Raw genomic sequence first — 18,432 nt, forward strand, 5'->3', positions numbered from 1 at the left:
AGTTGAGGACAGAGGGAAGCGAACAACCATAAACAGAATAGAAGTGAAGGTTGGTTAATGCTCTAAGAAACAAACACAGGCGGGCACATGCTCCTGGGAGGAGACACACCTCTTGTTCTCCAGGAAAGAGCAATATAGCGGCTTAGTTGCAGGCCACAACTAAGCCTGCAACACCTTGCCCGGGGTCCCAGGGCACCTAACACCTACCACCGTTATGAAGAGGGGAAGGAAGAGAGTGGAGGTAGCTTCCGTCCTTGGGGCAGGGCCAGGACCTGCTCAGTTACATCCATGAACACAGAGTTGGGGGGTGGTGGATGCGCAGGCAGGAGGCACTGGGGAGTCAGACAAGCCAGGCTGGGGTTGCAGGCAACGAGACAAGTGTTGGCATTGGTGGAAGAGGATGTAGGCTGCCTTGGACTCAATCTGCTTCTCAGTCACAGGCGAGATGCTGTGTCATCAAAATAGTGCCCCGGGCCACTGTCCTTGTTGCAGGCAAATGATGTGTAGTGTCCATCACGCAGGCCCCCACAATGGTTGAACACCGCGGTGAGATCATATTTGTATAGCTGTGGGGCTGACTCATTCTGTGGCTTGATGACAAAGGCAGAGAAGTCCAGACCCCACATAGGAAACTCCATAAGGCTGTCCAGCTTCTCGCAGGAGACCTTGGTGTAGGAAAAGCGCTTTGGGTGGGTAACGAGTGTCTCCGGCAGCTTCCACAGGTCTAGCTTCTTGGTGGCCGGCTGGTGCTGCTTGCAGGAGGGGCAGAACGTGGGTTTTCCTTCTCCAGGGTCTCCACAATAGTGAAGAGCTAAAGGCACTCCCACAGCCACACGAGAGCCTTCTTCAGCACATACCCAACGTAGACGTGCTTCACGTGGCCCTCAGCCTCCACCTAGCTACACCAATAGTAATGCTTCTTCATCTCTGGCTCCAAGTCGATGGCAGTGTTCATGGGCATGAGTATCCTGGTTAAAGTTCGAGCAGTGGCTGGTCCCCTTGGAGTTCACTGTCTGCAAGGTGAAACAGGTGCTTGTGCCGTGCTCTCTGGGGCCAGTGAGATGGTCCAGGAGAATTGTCCACCGGGGTCCTGCTCGCACCTGTGACTCCAGAGCTGGGCCCAGCCTGCTCTGGCCCAGGGTCCCAGGAGCTGCCCCCAGCTATGTGTCCAGGTATGGGGATGCTGTCCTTATCCTCCATATCTTTCTCATCACCATCATCCTCATCATCCAAGCTGGGTCTGGTCACATAGTGCGAGAGGTGGTACAGCAGGATGTGGTACAGGAAATCCCAGGAAAGCCAGTCCTGGGGCTCTGACACCAGGAGTGGGTGCTCAAAGAGCATGAGACCACAGTAGGAGTTGTAGTTACGGGCTCCGTTAGCTCCCACAGGTAGATAGGAAGCACTACGTCCTACCTGGAGTTCTCACAGACGGCAGACGTGCTTGACACTTCATATGTGAAGATATCATCTCGGTCCAAAATGATGCTCTGAGACTCTTCCAGCTGGTAGATCTTATAGAATCAGTGAGTAAAGACATCGGCCACCACCATTCTTTCTAGTGAGACAATAGTGTGTTTGACCAGGGCCACGCACAGATATGAGATCTTGGCTTTCTTGGAGACAAGGAGCCAGTGCTGCTCTGGTTTGTGGCGGTGGTCCACGGAGACAAAGAAGACCTCCACGACCCTTTTGTGGCTGACAGGCAGTGGGACACTGAGGTAGCAGAAAGGGTTGAAGGTCACAGACACATTGCCACAATCGGGGCACACCAGCATGGACCTGAAGAGGCCATGGAAAGTGTCACAATCACTGGGGTTGTTCTGCTGTTTGTAGTTCTGTCAGGCCTCCTGAGCGACCTCATGATCTGGCCACCCGCCGGAATCACACAACTCCACAAATTCCTTCTTGTTGACACGATTGAGGTCCTCATGCAGCCCATCCAGGAGGAATGACAGCAGCTCCTGTGAGTCATGCTGCTGGTAGCCCAGAAAGTGGGATGCAAAGTAGCCGAGCTTGGTCTTGAACACTTGGAGCACGATGAAGCAGTGGTGGCCAGACCAGGCCTGCTTCACCAGGTCTGCATAACCTCTGCGATCTCACCCTCCATGCCCAGTGGGTTGCAGAAGTTGAACTCCCCCAGGTAGCCGTTTTTGAGGAAGTACTCAGTGAGCTGTGGCACATTGCTGAGGCACTGCGGGGCCGAATTCATGAAGCACCTATTGCCCAGGTGAGACCACAGATGCCTGGCTGGTCCTGGAAGTCCTTATCCTTTTTCCATGCTCTGTTCCCAGTGTTCAGCTGCATGCTGGGCTAAGTGCCATCCTTGCTTCGGGTCTCCATGACTTCCAACTACTCAGACATGAGAGGGGCATCAAGCACTGTGACACACGTGTTGCATAATCTCTCAAAAGAACCCTGTGCCTTCTTGACCTAGAGTCATGTCTCCTCGTCAGGGTGGAGCAGAAACTGCTCACCATGCCAGCTGACCAGGCAATGCCAAACAGCTGCGGTTAGTAGCACATAGTCCTCACCTTCCACCAGGCCCTTATTGGGGCACCAGTTTACCTGGTCTTCAAAGAGCTTAGCATTGTTGATGCAGCTGGGGAAGGTGCTAGAGTCCTGGTCTCCCTGCACAGACACTTCCCACTGTCTGTACCAGTGCTGCTCCACAAGTAACCTACACTTTCTCCCGTCCAGGGAAGAAGCCTCGTCCAGGGGCAAAAACCTTGCCATGTCACAAACTTTGCTCATTTGCAGGTGCTATTTTCTGCTTCATCACTGCTACAGGCCTTTTTAAACATAGCTGTGCCTGTGACACCTTACAGCGAAGGTAGCTAGACTTCCAGTAGCTAATTCAATTAGGCACATTTTTTGGCAAAGCAAAGGCTGTGGGAGTTCATGAATGTTGCTTATGAAGTTGATAAAGAACACCTTGCAAAATAATTTTCATTAAAATGATATGAAACTGGGCAACATTTAAATTGTTAATTTGTGCTCACTAGTTAATTATACTCAAAAAATCTATTACATATCAGTGTTCCTTGCAATGTACATTTTTATTGATAAAATGGAAGATAGCAAATAGATAAAAATATGGTGGTGTTAATGAAGTGGAAATCTATTGAATCAAAAAAAGTCTAAAGAGGAGAAACTGAATAATCAGACCAGAAAAATGTGCTGGAACCCAACTTGTTAGGTTGATGAAATGTTGATATTTAACCTCATATTTAAACCTCCACTGAGGTATTTTTTTTCTTAAATTTCCATTATAGTTAGAATGTTTAGCACTAAGATAAATTTTGAAATTATGTTCAGGGACAGAAGGGTCTTGTTTCCTAAAAGTCATGTACTCTAATGGGAACATAGAATGTTCTGGAAGCAGTGTCATATCTGAGTGAATGGGCATATATCTATAGAATATACAGTCTACTTGAGGCATTTCAAACATTCTCTTGAGGTGATAACTAGCAAGTGTTAACCTTAAAGCAGTTATATGTAAGAAATGTTTTACACTTAACATTGTCTATGTAAGAGATGTATTTCAATTGATTGGTATGCTAAAATAAATTCGGAAAAAAATGTAGAAATGTGAGCAGTTATATTGTCTTTAAAGTTCTTTGAAGCATTAAAATTTCATAGTTCTGTGATAATGCACCTGGACTTTATAATACAGGGTTCTGACATTGTAGTTATACTTGTCATTATTCATGTCCTGTCATAATTTTAAAGTTCAGATAATCCAATATATACCAGTGTTGGCAAAAAGAAAGTGTATCTTTTCTTTCCTTTATTCACTGAGATCATTTTAGAATGTACAGTTGTTTGGCAAAGCAAGTGATAAAACCCAGACATAGTTAGAGATCTATTGGTATGGATAAATCTTTTCTTGTTTTCCTCCCTAAACTTGGCAGTTACTTTTGACATCCTTCAAGTTAATCCATCAAGGTTAAAGAACAAATCGTGGCATATTCAAGCACTAAATTTTAATTGACTAAAGAATAGCATTCATTCCTATGTCTTTTGGGAATAAACCACAACACATAGATGTTTCAGTGGTGGTGTTTTGTTTTATTTCATACAGCAATCCAGAAGAATTGTTTATCTGTTCCAAATTAGAAATCAGATAACCCACTTTTTTCTTTCTTTTTAATCATAGAGAGATTTAGCATTTCCCAAGATAAGTAAACAAGCAGGAATTAAGTTTCATCCAACAAAATGAACAAATCTAATGATAGAATTAAGTGAGTCAATAATATATAGGTAGGCAGTGATAAAGGGATTTTCTATGGGGGAGTGTTTTAGTGGTGATCGGTGCCCCTAAGGAAGTTACTCTTCAAAAACTGAAAAAGAGACAAATTAAGGTATAGAAACTACTAGCAAAATTAAGTTTCTCTTGTTCTTCGTATGAAAGTGAGGGCTTGGTAATTTAAGTGAAAGACTAGAAGAGATTAGCCCTGGTGGCAATAAGTTATGGTGAACTGACCAAATCAAACCTGGTGGGGAATTTATGGCCATTTTCAATAATAGGAAATATGAGCTGCTAGATATGTACACCGAATTCTTATAGGTGCACCTAGGAAAGGGAGTAAAATCAAATTTAAAGCTGTGTAAGATTTAACAGTATCTATAATTTAGGCACAATCTTGGCATATCTGATATGTAATATTTTCTCTTTTTTTTCAATTAAACTTAGTATAACTTTGTGGTAAGTATGCCGCTGTATTTCAGAAATTCCCAAGAGTGCTTGGAAAATGTGCATTCTTCAATTTTATTTTATGTGGATGAATGAAAGTTTGCATAAATAGGTATGTCACAAAGACTACTTTGAGATTCAGAGGATGACTGGGAGAAAAATAGTCTTTTTCCCCTCTTTTTCATGCACTTTAGTCTGAAAGGTTCCTGTAATAAAAATACTATAGACTGGGTGGCTTGAACAATATTTATTTCTCACAGTTGTGGATTCTGGGAAATCCAAAATCAAGGTGCCATCAGATTCAGTGTCTGGTGAGGGCCTGCTTCTTGGTATATAGATGGCTGTTTTCTCGCTGTGAATTCACATGGTGGAAGGGGTGAGGAAGCTCTCTGAGGTCTCTTCTATAAAAGCACTAATCTAATTCATGAAGGGTCCACTCTCATGACTTAATCACCCCCTAAAGGGCCTCATCATAATAGGGATTAGGTTTCAAATTATGAATTTTTGAGGGACAAAAACGTACAGTCTATAGCAGGGGTGTCCAAACTTTTTTCAACGTTTTCCACCAAAGGCCATATATGGTAAAATACACAAACAGCTGGGCCACTCACTAGAGGTGAAGCACGTATTGCCTCACCTGGTTTATTTAAGTAAACTAAATATATTTTTGGAATTTGCTGCGGGCCAATTAAAAATGGATTGTGGGCTACAGTTGGCCCGCGGGCTGCAATTTGGACACCCCTGGTCTCTAGCATCACGGTTTAATATCATGAGCCCCGGAAATTGAGAAATCTTAATTTAACCAACTTTTCAAGATTGTATATCTGCAAAACCACTCTTGAAATCACTAAATTATCTATATTCAATCTAAATATCTAAATCTATATCTCTACCTCTATCTCCATCTCTATATATCTACATCTACATCTATATATCATCTATATCTTATTTGTTTTCCAGAATTTGGTAGGAGTCCAGCTCTCCAGTTCTCTGGAGTTTAGGACAAGTGTTTTTAAATGCCACTAAGGTGAATTACTGCATCATGAAGTTCAAACCCTGACCACTGGATCAAAAGTCAGAATAGCCTCTAGAGTCTAGACCATCACTCCTAGTGAGGCTAGGGCAAGTCTATCTTTGCTTTCCAGTGCATTCTATATTCACAGTGAGAATTTTTTCTCTCAAAGATCAACAAACCTGAGATTGAACTTAGACAAGCTTTGGTTGAACTCAGGATCATCACTATGGATATGAGTGTTCTGGGCTGACTGGGTTTGCTCTTCTCTACAGTCACTAGGAACTGGATCTTATCAATAGCTCCAATTGATAAACTTTTAAAAATATGAAGCATTAGATATTCCATGAAACTGTCCTTGAAATATGCTACTGGCCAGGGTGACTATCTACTTTACAGGTATTGGCCTCTCTCAAAATGTTTACTTTATTATAGACTTGTACACTTGAATTAGCAATAATCGTGCCTCAGATAAACCTCATTGGCTACAATACTGCCACTGCACAAAGTTACACATGTACTCTTGAAACTTATGTAATTTTGCTAACCATTGTCACCTCAATAAATTTGATTTAAATTAATGTTTACTTAACTTTTGTTTCAAACTTCTTTATCAAGTGTTAAACACTGCATTAAATATATATATATATATTTATATATATAACATATATTTATATATAGGTAACATATATACACATATATGTATATATGTATATATATACATATATATGTAATATAATGTACATATATGATATATATATATATATATATATGTGTGTGTGTATATATATATATATATATATATATATATATATATATACACATATATATAAACTTCTACATGAGACAATATTTCTTTGGTCTATAAAGGTAGATGAATTAAGAAAATGATCCTTACACTTAACTTGTATATACACACATATGATTTGGTATACAAAAAACATTTTTGAGCCATTAATTATTTCTGGGGTTTGGACTTACAGGACCCTGTGCCTCTGATCATCAGATTTCTGATTTCTGTAATGTATGAATTTTAAAAAGTTCTTTATGATGATGCATATTTTAACCATTTGTGACAAAGCAAAGGAATTATGCCAAAATACAAAAATCCCTAAAGATTTTGACATTGAATATTTACCTTTAAAAAATATTTTTAAAAATGTGAAAATAGCTGCTAAGCCCTTATGTTTCAGGAGACTGACATGTATTTCCAAATATTTACAAAAATAGAAGGTAAAACATATTATTGACTTTAAATGTTTGAATCTCAAAGAATAATTACCATAAATGTGAAGTCTATTGTAGAACTACTATTTGAAAAGAATGAACCATTAAATGCATAACTATAGTCAGATATGCCAAATTTTTTACATGCTTCGTACAAAAATGATCCCCAAATTTAATCTGAAAAGAAATATGTGAAGTTTAATTTCATCTATAAGAGAATCAGTTTAGTCCAGCTTGGCTCTTTGTTTATTCAACATGGCTTTTGCAGTAATGTTCCTTGAAATTTTAAAATACTGCGTATGTATTTGACCCAACTAATCATAGTAGTCAACACAAATGCTTGCCTTTACTAAAAGGTTTCTCAAAAGCTTTTCAAGTATCATATGGACAGAAATAAATAAAGGGGCTGGCAATAAGGATATTGAACAAAAGTTAGTGATGTAACTGATGGAGCATAAAGAACTCAGTATTTGAGAAATATTTGCCAGTTAACCTGAAAGATACAACAGGCTATATAACTTTAGTTTAATGAATGGGTATTCACACTTCAGTTGAACTTTTACATTTTACATTTCAAATTCAAGTCATATTCAAGTCAAATTCAAGTCATATGGCTGATAGCTTACTTTTGAAGTTTTTACCTAGGTGAAATAGAGACCCTTACTGGAATGGCAATTGTGTGTGTGTATGTGTGTGTGTGTGTGTATACATATATATATATATATATATATATATATATATATATATATGTACATGTTCACTTCTGAATAATACTGCAAAGATTTTATGAACATCTCATTTACAAAATATAAAACTAATGTGTTTTTTTTCCACGGTATTTTTTTTAATACTCATGGCAAACCTGTGAGGGAAGATATCTTTGATTTACAAATGGAGAAACTTGTCCAAAATCCTGAAGCCAGAATATAGATGGGATTTGAACCCATGCACCAGTCTGGCTCCACAATTCATACTAAACTACCATGTTATAAAGCTGCGATAGACTTGAATTATTTGTAATACATTGGGACCTCTTCTGTTAATCACCCCCCATAAAAAATGGTTAATGATGCGTCTGCAATGTGGTTATTTGCTTAGTATAGATCCGAAAGTCTTCCATGTGCACCCTCCTAATCACAGGGACCTTTCCCTTCAAATTATTCACTCTTCTTTAGTCCACCCCTTTTTATTATTTACTTTAGTTGAGTCTCCATTATGTTACAAATCCTCTATTTCTTTCTTTTCCTTACAATTAATTTGTTGAAGAACCCAGGGTATCTGATTTGTAGAGTTTTCCAAAGTCTAGCTTTTTTTTTCTTCGGTATTCCCTGCAAATAGTAAAATGGATCCAGAATTAAAGTCACTTGGATCTGATCATTTTGACAACTCTACATGATGTTGTGTTGTTCCATCAGGAGGCATATCATAGCTGGTTGTCTCACTTTCTATGATGTTACCATCTGTTTTTGCTTAATGCCTAGATCCATGTATTTAGAGTGAGCTGGAAAACGGCAATGTTTTAAGTTTATAATTTATTTTCAATTATTATGTGGGATACTTCTAAAACGATATGTTTTTTCTCCTTCCCATAGTTTGTTACCCAGTGGTACAGTTCATCTGATAAAGACAATGCAAATATTTTCCCTTTACTTATGAGTGCTCAAGATAATAAAATCATTCACCTCAAGAGTGAATAATTAGACTTATTCCTATAGTATCATGATGAAGTCATTGATTTAAACATAGTTTTTATCAGCTTTTGTATTCATATCTTTCTGTTATGCTTTTATTTTTTGTAGGTAATCTAATTTTCTATTCATTGTTTTTTTCCTTCTAAGAAATTTTTTATGGGGTTTGAGCTGTAATCTTTTTTGTTGCTCATTGTTAGGTGAAATAATTTTTCTGGGTGTTTTAAAGGAAGCTAGTTTAGGATAGCTTTTTTAACAAAACAAAGCTTCGTCTTCTGTTGTTTTTATGTTGTTTTCAAAAATATGATTTGATTTCTGAGCTCTGGTCTGTTCCCTGTCTTTCCTCTCGAAAGTCTCTTTCTTTTCCACTTATATTCTCTGTTCTATTTATGTTTTATTTTATTTTCATTACTTTCTTTTCAGTAGAGAGTCATATCCTGAAAGGTAATTTTTCTTGGTCTGTTTCAAAAGTTGTTAGTTAATAGACTGCTCCATCCTCTTTATTTACACTTAACTAGAACCTTGCACATGCCTGCTAATTAATTGCTCAAAGTTCCCTCATTTTCAACTGTTGTTCTAAAGCTGACACATCAGGCTCTCCTGTTTGCTCTTGGGTACTAATATTAATCCTCATTTTTTTGAAAATGTTTATTATATTTATTATACATTATTGTTCTGTCTCTAGCGTTTACTTTTGAAGATATATGGTTTAGTTTATTGTCATTTTATAAATGAAATTTTCAAGTTTCTTAATTGGTTTCCTTCACAGCATGTCGCAGATATCAGCAAATTTTCAATTCTGTATTTTGTACATACCACTTGAAAAAAAAAATGTCTGTTCACTAATTGCTTTTCTATTAATATAACCTCCAAGCAAAAATTTTGGGTACATCCAGAGAAGGGCTCTGAACAGTCTTTATCGTATGACCACCCTGACTTTCAATATTAGGTTTGAATAATTATTTGCTGAGTAAACATTTGAAATGGATTTACTCTCTACATAGTTATACCATACTGACAGTTCACTTCAGTAACTCCATCAATTGAATGACCAATTCAAGTTATAGAGCACAGATATTAAATGACAAAACCATAAAACATTCAGTTTAAAATGGAATGTTCTCTGAAATATAACTTAGAGTAACACATTAACTCATTTCCTCTATAGTGTATCCATAATGCACTAAACAACAAGCTCAAAATTAATACTTTTTACCTTGCCAACTGTTATTTCTTAAATTTCAATTGTAGGTGAGCTCTTCCAGGTGCAATGTAGAAAAAAAGGAAAAAAGGTATGTTTTTTATTTTTCTACCTCTAACTTGCTACCTCTAACAACAAGAAAGAAATGGAGAAAATATAAAACTATAACTTTTTGTAAACCCATCAGAGACAGGATGCAGAGTAAACAAGCAATCTGAAATCTAAGGAAAGACAAATTTCTCCAAGAGGAGATGGGGAGTGAGCTTTGGCTCACCTATGATAGAATTTAGGAATAGATACTAGGTGTCATGCAGGCGCATAAGAATATAGGTAAAAAATTAGTATTGTGTTCAAGGTTGAATGGAAGTGATTGCTAGAGTATAGAAACACTGGGATCAATAGACACAGGGAGTTTTAAATAACTCTAAAAATAATTGAGTTTCTAAAGCAAAAACGGGTGTCATGTGGGTTTATAGGATGTGCATAAAATAAGAAAACAGAAATTACATAGGAGTACACTGTTATAAACATTTTTTTCAGTCTATAGTTGATTTGATATGATATTATTTGAAGAAGTCCGAAATTAAAGATAAATACAGTAAACACAAGGGCAGTTGAAAATAGAAATAATAGTTATAAAAACTGGCCATTACTCAAGATAGTATGAAATTATAAAATAAATTAAATTGATTTTAATTTAAATGAATGAAAGGAACAAAGAAAAATTGACCAAGTAGAAAATAAGTATTAGGATTATAGATTTAGTAAATCCATTTGTATCAAAAAATTGCACTAAATGTAAATGTCATTAACAAAACAATTAAAAGATTTTTTCTGTATTAAATACTTGATTCCATTTTTGTCAAAAAATGTTTGTATCTGTATTAATGTATGTATGTATGTATGTATGTATGCACAGAAAAAAATGTCTTGAAAAATATGTAATGACATATTCATATGTTTATCTCCTGGTGGTAGAATTATAGATAATTGTATTTATTTATTTTTAACTTTCCCCTCCTCTTTTAAAATTTTTCAATTATAGTTGACATTCAGTATTATTTTACATTAATTTCAGGTGTACAGCATAGTGGTTAGACATTTAAAAAGCAATCCCTCTGACTAGTCTAGTACCCACATGACCCTATACATAGTTATTACAATATTACTGACTATATTCCTTATGCTATACCCTACATCCCCATGACTACTTTGTAACAACCAATTTGTACTTAATCCCTTCCCCTGTTTCATCCACCCCGCAACCTGCCTCCCATTTGTCAGCCATCAAAATGTTTTCTGTGTCTGTATTTTGGTTTCTGTTTTGTTTGTTTGTTTATTTTATTCTTTAGATTCCACATATAAGCAAAACCACATTGCATATGTCTTACTCTGTTTGACTTACTCCACTGATAACATCACCCTCCAGGTCCATCCAGGCCACCACAGATGGCAAGAACCCATTTTGTTCCATAGCCAAACAATATTCCATTGTATATATGTACCACTTACTCTTTATCCAGTCATCCATTGATGGACATTCAAGCTGCCTCCACAGATTGGGCATTGTAAACAATGCCACCAATAAACATATGGATGTATACAACTTCTCAAAGTATCATTTTTGGCTTTCTTCAGATAAAGACCCAGAAGTGAGAGTACTAGGTCCTTATTTGTCTCATGTTATAGCCTTTGTTTTAAGGTTTATTTTATCTGGTATAAGCATTGCTATCAGCTACCAGCTTTTTTTTTTTTCCTTCCATTTCCATAAAATATCTTTTTTCCATCCCTTTAACTTTAGTCTGGGTGAGTCTTTTGATCTGAAATGAGTCTCTCATAGGCTGCATATGTAAGGATTTTATCTTCTTATCCATTCAGCCACCTTATGCCTTTTTATTGCAGCATTTAATCCATTTACATTGAAAACAATTGTTGATAGATATGAAGTTATTGCTATTTTTTATTCATATATTTGACATTTTTCTACTGAAAAAGTCCTAACATTCCTTGTAATATTGATTTGGTAGTGATAAACTGCTTTAGCTTTGTCTTGTCTAGGAAGCTCTTTATCTATCCTTCAATTCTAAATGATAGCTTTGCTGGGTAGAGTAATCTTGGTTGTAGGTTCTAACTTTTCATCACTTTGAATATTTTGTGCCAATCCCTTCTAGTCTGCAAAGTTTCTATTGAGAAATCTGCTAACTTTCTTATGGGAGCTCCCTTGTAGGTAACTAACTACTTTTCTCTTGTTGCTTTTGAGATTCTTTGTGTTTAACCTTTAGCATTTTGATTATGATGTGTTTTGGTATGGTCCCATTTGGGTTTATCTTGTTTGGCACTCTCTATGCTTCCTAGACTTGTATGCCTATTTCTTTTGCCAAATTAGGGAAGTTTCCCATCATGTCTTCAAGTAGTTTTTCAATTCCTTGCTCTCTCTTTTCTCTTTCTTGTACCCCTATGATGCAAATATTGGTACACTTGATGTTGTTCCAGAGGCCCCTTAGACTATCCCTATTGTTTTGTATTCTTTTTGCTTTTTGCTGTTCTGATTGGGTGCTTTCTGCTATTTTGTCTTCCAAATTGCTGATTTGATCCTCTACTTTATCTAATTTACTGTTGATTTTCTCTAATGTATTCCTTATTTCTGTTATTTTATTCTTCACTTCTGACTGGTTCTTTTGTATGTTTTCTACCTTCATTTTTATGTTTATTATATCTTTGTTGAATTTCTCACTGAGATCACTGAGCATCCTTATAACCAGTATTTCGAATTCTACATCTGACAGATTGCTTATCTCCCTTTTATCAAGTTCATTGTCTGGAGCTTTGTTCTGTTCTTTCAGTTGGGACATATTTCTATGTTTCCCTATTTTGGCTGCGTCTCTTTGTTTGTTTCTATGTAGTAGGTAGGACTGCAATGTCTCTTGGTCTTAGTAGAGTGACCTTATGTAGTAGGTGTGCTGTGGGGCCCAGTGGCACATTCACCTGAGCCAGTTGCTCTAGGTGTGTTTCTTGTGAGTGTTGTGTGTGCTCTCCTTTTCTGGTTGAGCCTTGGTTGCTATTTCCATGTCAATTGGGAAGGGTTGACCCTCAGACTGATTGGTTGTGAATGCTGGCCCTGGCTACAGTAGAGGAGCTGTGGTGCAGGTGCTGACCCTACAGAGCAGGGTTCACTTTAGCTGGATTCTGGTGCCTTCCTAGTCTGTCAGTTGTGTGTGTCATTCTTGTAGGTGGCAAGGTGATACTCTGGCTCAGTTGAAGCTGGCCACCAAATGTGCCAGCCCTGGGGCCTCCTGGGAGGTCCCACTGCTGGCTAAGTTTAGTTGGGGACTGTGTCCTGCCAAGGGCTACCTGGCATGAGCCACAGAACAATCTTCAGATGGTTGCCATCAACACTGAACTTGGAGTTGCCTCAAGATTCCAAGTCATAAACCAAGGCTGGCTGCCAGTAATGCCAGGCTGTGGACTGCTCAGCAAGAGGCATGGAACATGCTGAAGCCAAATGCTACTTGTTTGGGTTTTGTGAATCTTTGAGAGATTTTAGGAAAATCCACAGCATGAGCAAAGACGGCTATCTATATGAAAAAGTCACTTGAAGCCACTTAGGTGAGCCCACAAGTTGGGTGGGGCCAGGTCTAAGGGAATCACCAGGGATGGGCAAAAGGCAATAGCTAGATTGATGGAGACTCAGATATGCTGGCTGCCTGCCGCTACACCCTGGGAGAGTGGAGGGATCAACAAAGAAACAGCACTTCTGTATGAGATAAAGCTGCCGCTCTAGTCCTTTTTCTGAAGCCAGACAACTTAGTTCCTCACTGTACGTCCCTGACAATATTTGAGCTGCTGTCCCAGTGCTGGAGCTCAGAGCAGGTGAGTCCATCAGCAAGTAAGTCTGTTTGTAAGCCGTTTAAGGGGATTACCTGGGACTCTAGCCACTGTCAGTCTCACTTGGGAACAATCTGTGCTGGTTTTCACAATCAGATTTATGGAGCCTTCTCTCTTTGGTACTGGAGCCCTGAGCAGTGGTGTCTGGTGTGGGACTGAGATCCCCTACTTTTTCAGGGGATACCTCCATAGCCAAGATATCCCTCTTGACTTTTCATGGTCATATCTGGGTGTGGGAGTAGCCCTTTCTGTGTCGCTGCCCCTCCTACCAGTCTCGAGGTGGCCTTTGCTGTATTTCCTTAGAGGTATGACTTCAGTTCAGCTAGTCTTCAGGCGATTCTCAATGATGGTTGTTCTGGAGTTATGTTGTAATTTTGATGTGTCATGAGTGGATGCAAGCACATTGTTTACTTTGCACTATCTTAACCAGAAATCTGAATATTTACAAATTGGATTTTAAAAAGCAAGCCTTAACTATATGCTGTTCACACAATATAAATGTCTAGATAGGTTAACAGTAAGAAGTTGAAAAAGTATGCCTTGTAAAAACTAACAAAAAGTAGAATAGCTATATTAATATCAGACAAAATAGACTTTGGAAGAAGGAATATTAGTAGAATAAAAAAGTTAGTAGAATAAAATTATATTGCATAGAATAAAAAGGTAAATTCTTCAAGAAGACACACAATCTTGAATGTGTGTGTCCTTAACAACAGAGTTTCAAGATGTCTTAAACAAAAGCTGGTAGAACTAAACAAGAAATAGACAAATATGCAATTTTAATTGGGCATTTCAACACAGGTTTTTTTTTTGTTTGTTTGTTTTAGTAATTGTAGAACAAGAAGACAGAACCTCAACAAGAAGTTCTATGAAAACAAAATAAAACAATCAGTCAAATCGACCTGACAGCAATTTATAAAACTATCCAACCAATAGCAACAGAATATACCTTTTTAAAGTACACATGGAACTCTCACCTAGAGATACCAAAACTCAACATAGTCAAAAGAATTGAAATCATAAAGTAGGTGTTATGACCACATCCAAATTTGACTAGACATCAATAACAGACCAGTAGAAAATACTAAATATTTTGAAAATATATATTACTCTTGTAAATAACCCATGGGTCAAAGCATAAGTTGTACTAGAAATTAAAAACAAACAAACAAAAAATATTTTGAATTAAATGAAGATTCAACATATCATAATATATGGCATGAAAATAAAGCAATATTTAGAGGAAACTTAGATTCTTAAATGTTTAGATGAGAAAAGAAAACAAATCTTAAATTGATGATCTAATCTACAGTTGTAAGAAATAATAGAAAAGGAAGTTAAATACAAATAAAGCATAAATAAGGTAATATAATAATAATAATCATAATAATAATAATAATAGCAAAGAGCAGAGATCAATGAAAGTGAATGTGGAAAAAATACAGCAAAACAAAGAAATCAAAGTTGATTTAAAAAAATATCAAACATCCTGTGACTATATATATTAAATTATAGTTGACATTCAGTATTATGGAACAGAGTCAAAGGAATTGTAACAACTATGTACGATGTCGGGGGGGTTGTAATCACTTTGTGAGGGGTGTAAATGTCTAACTATTACATTTTTTTATACACCTGAAACTAATAAAAAAAAATACATCAAACAAATATATAAACATCAGCCAGACTTATAAAGAAGATAGAAGACACACATCTCCAATACATAGAATGAAAAAACATGCATCACTATTAACCTTTACGGTAGAAAAGATTAATTCAGCAATACTACAAACACTTTATCAATAAATTTGACTCAGATATAATTGACAAGTTTCTTGAAAGAAATAAATTATTAAAACTTATCCAGAAGAAACAGATAGGCTATACCTATCATATAACTGAATTTGTTGTTAAAAACCTTACTCAAAATGGAAAAAAAAAACAAAAAAACAAAAAAAAAAACCAAAACCAAACCAAATAAAGTTCAGGCCGAGAAAGCATCACTGATTAATTCTTGTGAATATTTAAGGAATAAATTACAGTAGTTCTATACAGTGTTCTGGGAAGTATCGTAAGTTGAAGCACTTCCCAACTTATTTTATGTAGCCAGTATTACTCTGATACCAAAAAAGTACAAAGTCATAACAAGAAAATAAATATACAAATATATCTTGTGAACATAGATATGAATAATATCAGCAAATATTAGTAAATTTAAATCAACAACATAGAAAAAGGATAACACATTTATACTAAGTGGTTATCATCTCAGGAATGCAAGTTTAATTCCACATTCAAAAACCAAACAGATATCAATATAATCAAGTGATATAATTCACCATTTTAACAACTGAATGAGAAAAAAATGCAGGATCATCTCAACAGATGCAAGAAAACAATGGCAAAATTCAACACCCATTCACTATAACAATTCTTAGGAAATTAGGAATAGAGTTTTTTCAGTCTGATAAAAGGCATCTTATACTCTTATGCCAATATCATAATAGGGATCCTAGGATTCACAGTATGTTAAGGAAGAGAAAGAAAAGGCATACAGATTGGAGAAAGAGAAAACTGTCCCTTCACAGATAGCAAGATTGTCTACAAGGAAAATTACAACATTTTTACAGAAAGCTCAATATAAAAAAAAAAAAAAAAAAAAAAAAAAAAAGGATTTTTTGGAATGAATAATTAGAAAGTGAAAAAAATTAAATTAAAGTTTATTGGGGTGAGAACTGTTAGTAAAGTTACATAGATTTCAGGTGTACATTTCTGTAATACATCATTTATATATCATATTGTGTGTTCACCAGCCAGTCAGTTCTCCTTCCATCCCCATATATTTGATCCCTTTACCCTCATCTACCACCCCCAGAAAGTGAAAATTTTTAAAGCACAATTGAAAGTAGGACAAAAAATAATACTAAAGCATAAATCTAAAGAAATGTGTGCCCAACCTGTAGATACATATCTTATATATTATATGCATAATATATATGTCACATATATATTAATATTATATATTACATAACATATTATATATGTAAATACACACACACACACACATATATATATAATTTGTAGAGTTTGTAATTAGACAAACTGATTCTAAAATTTTCTGAAAAAGAATTTATATAATCAAATATTTAAAAAAATAGAGGATTCTCAACACCTGTTTTCAAGAATTACTATAAAACTGCCATAGTCAAGACAATGTTGTAATGAGACACAAGGAATATATTCTATAACACAATTTGTTGAAAAAATTCTTACCAAATATATAAATTAACATAGGTTCCAAGAAACAATTAAGGAATATAATTTTCTTCCTTCCTTCCTTCCTCTTTCCTTCCTTCCTTCCTTCCTTCCTTCCTTCCTTCCTTCCTTCCTTCCTTCTGCCTTCCTTCCTTTTTTCTTCCCTTCCTTCCTTTTAATCTTCTTCCCTCCCTTCCTCCCTCTTTTCTTCCTTTCTTTCCTTCCCCCATGTTTTAAAAATGTGTAATTTAAGTTTAAACACAAGTTAAGTTTTATAATTAGTCCAGACCATGGTTTGGAATTAAAAAGACATGGGATAGATGTGTGATTTCTACACCCTGGCTGTTTTTCTTAGCAGATTACTTAAACCTTTCAAGCTTCATTTTTCTCAATTCTCAATTAGAGTTACCAATATTTACCTTATGAGTTTTGTGTATTCATATACATAAGAAAGAAGGAATTAGAATTTTTGTTTTTTTTAAATAATGAAAATTAAATTGTTTTGATCATCATTATAAAATATGTTCATACTCGTCAATTTACAGTCAAAGCCAAAACAAAACAAAATAAAAACTCAAGTAAGATGGAGTCGATTTGCAGAGTAAATATAAACAACTGGAATCTCTAAGTTAAGGTCAGAAAATAGCTTACTCTGTCCATTCTATCCTGTCAATGATTTTCCCCTCGCCCCATCCCTAGTGGTGTTGAATGAAGCTATAATTCCTTAGCATAGCATAGTGTAGCCCTGAATGTAATGACATATTTTTGAACCATATTTGCATATTTCAGAATGTTTCTCAAATATTCCTTCACTAGTGGTTCAAAAATTATTCATTGGTTGTATCACATGAGCCATATTTTTCTTTTATACAGATTCCTTAGTATGATGGTAGTGTAGCAGTTTTCATTGGCTATTATGATATTTAGTTTGATATTAAAGTCCAAATATCACCAGTTGTCACTCTGATTCTTTAGTTACTCATTCCCCACATCATCTAGCCTATTTCCAATAATACATAAACACCTTTTTCCACTTTATGAAACATATTTTCCATGACATGTCTTTTCACTCATTTAATCATTTAGTCACAAATTTGTCGAATTCTTAATCTGATTTGGACCTTATGCTTTAAGTGGAATAGCTTTGCTCTTTTTCTCACTTAATAGAAAGCTCTCCTTAAATTTCATATTGTAGCTTAAAACCTACCTCTTTACTCTGAATTCTCAGTAAATACATTTTTTGTTTCCTGTTTGAAAATGTTTTTTTTTGTAAATATTTTAAGGTTGTTGAATGTTGTCGTTTTCCTTTTTGATTTGATTGTAAACAGGCTGATGGATAAAATTGGGTTTTCTAGTTTTTGGGCTTTTTTTTTTTACTTTTCCAATGTTTTAAGGGTTTAATACACAATTGATGTTCAATAAACACTGATAAATTGGTGTAAGTTTTCAGTCACTAGAAAATCAATGA

The 18,432-nt window shown here is 36.0% G+C and overlaps 1 pseudogene across 1 annotated transcript; it reads right to left on the minus strand.

Moving 5' to 3' along the window:
• Nucleotides 1-212: 212 nt before the first annotated feature.
• On the minus strand, nucleotides 213-2,736 carry LOC308506498 (ubiquitin carboxyl-terminal hydrolase 11-like; annotated as a pseudogene). Its single transcript has one exon. The product of its transcript is annotated as a ubiquitin carboxyl-terminal hydrolase 11-like (transcript).
• Nucleotides 2,737-18,432: the final 15,696 nt, after the last annotated feature.

Source organism: Rhinolophus hipposideros, assembly GCF_964194185.1.
Source record: "Rhinolophus hipposideros genome assembly, chromosome: 2".
NCBI lineage: Eukaryota > Metazoa > Chordata > Mammalia > Chiroptera > Rhinolophidae > Rhinolophus > Rhinolophus hipposideros.